The sequence below is a fragment of the Geospiza fortis genome, unplaced genomic scaffold (genome assembly GCF_000277835.1).
Source record: "Geospiza fortis unplaced genomic scaffold, GeoFor_1.0 scaffold95, whole genome shotgun sequence".
In the NCBI taxonomy this organism is placed as follows: Eukaryota; Metazoa; Chordata; class Aves; order Passeriformes; family Thraupidae; genus Geospiza; species Geospiza fortis.
This window is the reverse complement of record NW_005054333.1, coordinates 672,740-679,888: the sequence shown is the minus strand read 5'-3', so window position 1 is coordinate 679,888 and position 7,149 is coordinate 672,740. Positions and strand designations below refer to the sequence as shown.

General features: G+C 37.8%; 1 long non-coding RNA gene across 1 annotated transcript; it reads left to right on the top strand.

Moving 5' to 3' along the window:
- The first annotated feature begins 60 nt into the window (after window positions 1-60).
- On the top strand, window positions 61-2,495 carry LOC115947953. Its single transcript, XR_004081807.1, has 2 exons — window positions 61-343; window positions 1,433-2,495. It is a non-coding gene; the product is annotated as an uncharacterized LOC115947953 (long non-coding RNA).
- The last annotated feature ends 4,654 nt before the right edge of the window (window positions 2,496-7,149 follow it).

Here is a 7,149-nt window from a genome sequence, read left to right as displayed (position 1 = left end):
CGGGGAGCCAGCGGCCCACGTGAGGGAAAGAAGTTTTTCCTTCCCTCCCCTCGCCTTCGATACCGACAGGGGTTAAAGAATAGCACCAGCCACGGTTCTGAAAGGCGGCCGAGGCTGAGTGAAACCGGCCTCGTTCCGCGGAGGTCATCATCCACCGCGGCTCTGGTGGCTCCGCTGGGCACCGCAGCCAGCCAGAGCGAGCTGCAACACACCGCGCGTGAGAGCGATACACCGCTCCGGGCTCGGGACGGCCAGATGCCACATCCCCACGCCACAAAACTGCCCCTGGGTCAAGTCCGGAGCGCGGGACCGAAAGCCACCCCTGGAAGGTGAAAGCTAAAAGGTGGTAAAGTATTGACAAAATAAGTAACTGCGAGACAGACATGGCTTGTTCCCATCATGCACTTGGAAGAAAGTAACCCAACTAGACAAACTTGAAAGCAACAAGTTTGTACAAGCTGCGAGATAAGGGAAAATTTAAACTTCTTTATTGATAAAATGCATAGTGTTTGAATAGACTATGTCTAAAGGGAAAGTTGCATCATCGACCAAAGAAAACATGAATTACTGCATAGACAGGTATATAACCAAAACGTTTAGGGCAGTAACTTTAAAACAACCAACAACAAAGCAACAACAAAATACAAACATGAGGCAGCAGCAAAAGTAGGTGAGTGAGAAGGCTAATACCAGTCCTGTAGTACACAAAATAGTATGGCCTCTGAACACAGAAAAGGAAAATCATTAATTCTATAAAGAGAAAATTTTGCACTACGCATATATTGCTTATTATTAAAGAAGAGGAATGCATGAAGACAAGGTAAAGAATCACATTGATGTTTACTAAAATAAGCACAAACAGCATATAGGACATGCAGGAAAAAGAAAATGATAATAGGGCAAAATGCATGAAATATTTATCATATTCTGCAGTGCATAAAATAGATTATAATCTCAGAAGCAAAGAAATGCAAGGCTGGAAAATGAATACACTGTTACATAATACTATTATTCAAAGCAGAATAAGTGGAGGTGGCATATTTATGAAACATGAAAAGTTGTACCTATGTTGTGTGTCTTGAAAAGGCTTACTAAGATCATTACCGAGACTGCTGAAAAGGAAAAATAAAAACCAAAACCCAAAACCAAAGAAACATGTTTCACAAAGAAAAACAAGGGAAAATGTAGATGACATCTTCCATAACATATGATCAAGGGGTAACTGTCTAGCGGGTTGCTTGTTTAGAAACCAATCTTTTTTTTCAACAAGATAGAGTATCAATCAGTCCCTCTTAAAAAAATATATATATTATATATATATGTATTTCCCAATACATTTGAATATTTGAAGGAAAACTGTATTAACTAGTTTAATTCAAACTTTGTAGGCACAATGGAAAATATCAATGTACTGTTTTTTCAACCTTTTCAGAAAAGCCTGATAAGATAAACTTAAACTTCAGCAGTAAGCAAGACTGGCCACTAAAGAAAAAAATCATGAAGATTGTGAGAGTTTCAGCTGGCAGTATGCTGTCTGCAGCATGATGGAGGAAAAGGACACTGAAGATAATTTAAGAGATGCAGAGCTGATTAGAATAGAGCAAATATGATCTGGAACAAGATTTGGGACTAAAATACCACCTTATAAAAATGATTACCAGATATGATAATAACAAAATCAAATAACAACAACAAAAGATTAAAATCTTCTAAAATAACTTTTGCTTTGGTGTTCACAAATAATTCTGTTCCTGGTTAAAAAAAAAAAAAAGACAAACCAAAACAACACAATGTTTGGATTAAAACAAAGTGATTAATCTAAAAAGCAGAGATGGTGAATTAAAGGAGCAGGGAGATAACAATCTGATAATACAGGAGCACAGAAGGCCTAATAATGATATTATTACGCACATAACCAAACACTGACAAACAAATATTCTGTTAATTATATAATTGTGCATATGCTTCCTATGCTTGAGATAAATGGTTATGGAAAAGAACTCTCTTCTTGAAATTGCATATATGCACTAAACCTTATAAACTCTCTACCACATGGATTAATCTAATTCCCATACACCACTTATGCCTGGTAAAGTATTTACTACAGACTTGGAAAGCTGAGCGTGAAACCCTTGCTTTGACTAGAAAGCACGAATTACTGAAGGCTGCTACTTCTTGACAGACAACAATCAGATATCTCTTATCAATACCGAACTACTTGGAAATAATTCAAGATACAGATATCTGATTTTCATTTGACCTATTCCAATTTGCACTTCACTGTGTCAACTTTGATATTAAAATGTTCAGCTAGAATAAAGATATTTATAATAAAAACATATATAAAATACAGAAGATGAATAGATATTGTCATGGATACATATGCAGGCAATCATTTAAACACGCGGCAATAGTAACATCACATTTTTCATAGCTTCTAGTCAACGTACAGCAGGCAAATATATGCTTAATAAAGGTTATTAATCCTTAATAAAGTTGTTGCACTGTTTTTATTATATATAAATGCATTTTGCCCTAGCATATTTTGAAATAAGACAAATATTTAAAAAGTTGGGCTGCATATTTCAACCCCATGGTGAATTAACTCTCGAGCAGCAGTCTCAGTAGCTGCAAAGCAAAACAAATTCTCCAGTGTGGCATGCTGCCTCAGTGCCTCCTAAGGTCTCTGTTCCAATATTTTCTTGTTCAAAATAAATTAGGAAATATGGGCCCAAATCTTGAGGCTTGGCTCTTGTGCAATGCAAACAGAAATGACCTGGCAGCAGAGCAAAACCAGCATGGCTGTGTATTCTCTTTTATCAGATTTCTTTGGGGAGATCAGGCTGATTGGCTTTTACACATACATACTTCTGACAATGCTGCAGCCCTTTGGGCAACCTGTAAGCACCATCCCATGCTGGAGGTGATGCAGAGCTGTGCAGCAGCAGCGGGACAGCAGGACAATTCTCTTCAGTGGGAATTTGAATGCATTTCCCCCACTGCAAGGTGTGACGGGCGCACGTCTATGGGTAATGGTACTGCTGGACAGCAAGGCAATGGCAGTACCTTTCCGTGGCTTTCTTAAGGTAAACATCTGTGGCCGGAAGGTGGGTGACGCCCCGGAGGGCTCGTGCCTACTTGCCACGTGGGTTAAACAGAGCTGTGGGTGAGGGGGAAGGATGCACCCCACAGTCCTTTCCTACGTCTACCTATGCAAACCTCAGCACATGACCGCTGCTGTGTCAGCGCAGTCCCATAGCCCTACAAGTTTTGCACCTCAGACTAAAGTTGTTTTTCAGTTTCCTCAGACTAACTTCCCCTTCACTTTGCCCTGAACAACAATAGTTGCTTGACACCGCTCAAATGCTTCAACCAACCTGACTGCAGCAATCTCAATTTACATATGACCCAAGAATCCAATGCACACCAATGTGAATCACAGCATTCTGCGACATCCCCCACGCTGAACTCAAAAGTTACATACCAACCTAGATTTTTTTGACTGCAACCTGCCCCAGCCTGGATAGGATGCCTGTCAAAAAGCAAAAGTGCTATGAAATGAAATTCATAGCACTGAAAGGCATCGCACACAAGCTGTCGTCCCCTCTCACATTTTGCATGAGCAATTTCTGCTCGTTTGTGTTCTCTCACACACCATGTCCTGAAACAGTTACGTAAAATGAATATTTAACTTACGATAGTCAGCTGTATTGAACTGCACTTAATTGGTTATTAAGTGAAGTAAATTATCCTTACCATATTTGTCAGAGGTGAAAAACCTACATATATGGATACATGTAGTGCATTCATTAGTTTACAGACCCCAAGGCTCCTGGGAAGTATCAGATATCTACACAGTGTCCCATGGTGCAGCATTTTTTAGCTGGATGTCTCAGCTAGCTTGCAGATATGTAAAATCATATACAAACAGACATCTCCCTATTGATTGCCTCTGTGACGAGGCTCGTTTACTCCTGCAAATATTATCAGCAATGTTCTTCAATCATGGAATCTTTTTTTAAAATGGAGTTGAATAAGAATATGCAAAATGTGATTATGGATAAAACAAGTTACTTTTAGTCAAACTACTGCACCATTTTGTGCAAGTCATTTCGTAGCTTTATGTCTATTTTGACTAAGATGGTTGTGCAACTGAAGTAAATACATACTTCTGCAGATGTGGCCCCAACAGTTATTTCAGTTCACCCCTTGGTGAGTCACGGAGAGGCAAAATGCTGGAAGAAAATTATGGAGTAAAATCCAACAAATCTGTTTGGCATGATGTAGAGAAGGGTGAACAAGAGCGCTAATGAGAATAGTGAGTCTTTCACCCCTGGTTGCCACAAGAAATCTTAGGTGCTTAAAATTGTAATAGAGAGGTGCCCACTTTCCCATAAAAGATTAGAGCAATCAATATTAGTGGTTAATCACATAAATCTTACTCTGTAGTTGCACACTCTCTTGCCTGCTATGTGGACAAACTGAGTTCACTTTTTGCTATCAATAGTAGGACATAAACTCCCACAAACACTACCTATATGTCATTTAATATAAGCCAGTATGTTTTATGACTGTGGACTTTAGAACCACTTCAGATAAAAAGCTTCAACTTTAAAAAAAGCATTTTGAAGACCATATTCTCTTCCATCCTTAACACTAGACTAGGACCTTGATGAGTCATGCTTGTAATTTCCATGTGGCAACTACAGCCAACTACTTCCACAAAAAAGAACAAATTAAAAAATGCAATAGAGCTTTATGTAATAACATTTTATGCAATTAGGCAGCTTGAAGAAAGGAGGAAAGTTGGCATCTTAGGATCAGTCAAGTTTCCCATGTCATAAATGTATCTTCAGCAGGTCACTAATTTCACAGCTTTCTACCCAGAGGTATAATTTTTAGGTCTTTCATGTGAAGATGCTTAATGTGGGACACTGAGAGATGAAAAAAGAGTGGTTCCTTCTCCGTCATCATCACAGCACTAGATAACTCCTAGGGCATGAGATGGGCATATAATTGTTACCTAAAAGAGTCAGTTGATAAGTGGTTATTTTAGGGATGTGTCTGAAGAGAAGCTCTATTAATTTAAGAGTATGTAAATCATGATCCCTGGACACAGAAAGCCACAGTTCCTGTTATTTTTTACTTCTTAAAAGGAAAGTTACAGCAAGTTATCTCCTAAGTGTTTTTCAATGTTGTTTGCAATTTTTTGACTGGTTCTGCATTTTTTTTCCATTTTGTGACTCATTTTCCCTCACTTCCAACCACTGTGCTTCTATCCCAGTTAGTATGCTTTTATGAATACAGAAATTTGATCCAACAATTCTGGGTAGGGATGAATTTCACACAGCCCAAGGAAAGCTGTGCATTATGGTAGAAAACATCTGAACTGTTGCACTTAGCCCTACAGAGGATGATTCAAATATTACTATGTAGACTTAGATGTTCGTGCTCTAGAGCTCAAACCATGGCGAGTTCTTACATAGGGATTCTTCACCAACAGGAGAATCATCTCTGTCACTGACCTGATGATACAACTAAAAATCTAGTGACACAAACTGAAAACATGGAAGAGTTTTAAGTCGAAGGAAATGGTTAGAACTGATTGATGAATTGAACTATGTCAAACTTTCATTATGAAACACAAAACCACATGAAATGTCCTGTTTCCAGTTTCATTAACTCAGAACTCTGCACATGTTCTGCTGCACTTTTTCTACAGTTCAAAACCTTGTAAGTAAAACTGTGCATCTAATTATGGCCAAAACTTGACAGAAGTCAATATTCACTGTACATGAAATACATGCAAAATGTGTGGTTTTGGTGTAAAACAAAATGAAAGTTGGTGGTTTTGGCCAAATTAGCATTTTCTTCTAGGGCTCCTTCCAATCTCAAACGCAGATGATTCCACAGTAACAAAGATGAAATGAATGAGTTTTTTAGTTCTTTTCAGGAGCAATTAGCTGTTAATATTCACAGCTCTTTTAAGGAACAAGATACCTGTTAATATTACCAGGTGCTAACTAAAAAAGGTTTAGCATATGTAGTGTCACTTAGATAAAGGTAATTTATACATGTGTCAGAGTATGCTTAGTTTAATGCAAACAACATAAAGCAAAACCAAATCACTTCAAAATGTTAAACATACTTGTTCTGATTTAGAAAAAGAACAACAAAGACCCCCAAAAAACCCGAAACCAAACACATACACACACACACACACACACAAAAAGAGAGAAATTAACAAACATGTATTTAAGTATTTGATGTATATATTTTCTTAAAGCAACTATGTTTCTAGATTTCCTGCGAAGTGGCTACAATGGAAACAAACTGAGATGGAGAGCAGCAGCTGGAAAGTCACTAGAATACAGTATTTTTAGGGCAAATTTTGGTTAATATTTATGATAGTAATTTATACTCATGAAAACACTTGAAGGAAATGCTGTAACAGGTGTGTAGAAAGTTAGTTCCTGTGTTAAATACAAAAATTTGTCGGGAAAGATGTCTTCTCTGTAATTTGCTTCTGGCAGGTTATACTACAAACTCCTTGCTGTATTAGATTTTTCCCTCACAAATCTTGATAAAATGAGAAGTTTTGGAATATTCCGCTCATGAAAGATGCAGTGCATTCTCTCAATTCATTTTTCCTTTATGGATATACAGATGGAAAACCTCTCTGCACCACATCTACAAATGTGCCACTTCTGAAGTGGATGGAGCCAGGTGAAGAAATGCTCCAAATTATTACAGCTGCAGAAAAATAACATCCAAATCAACTTACCCCCATATTTTTCAAACACCTTCAAATACAAGAATCGCTGAATATGCTGCCACGAATGAACTACACAGAAACACATCTCACATCTAAGATCATGCGTAAAACTCTTTTAGATACTTTTGTATAAAAGGAGAAAGAAAATGTATTCAGATCTTCATTTACTTAATACCAAGTGGTCATTGCTGTGGGCATATCAAAAGAGTTACTGTCATTTTTGCTTGATTTTGTTCTGTAAAATTCTTTCCATGACCAAAAGAAGCATTGCACTCAGTCCATACTGAACTTTTTAATAAAAAGCAGTAAAGCAATCTACTTCATTGTCAAATGATTGAAAGAAATTTAATTAATGCCTTTGGAGGGAACGCCTA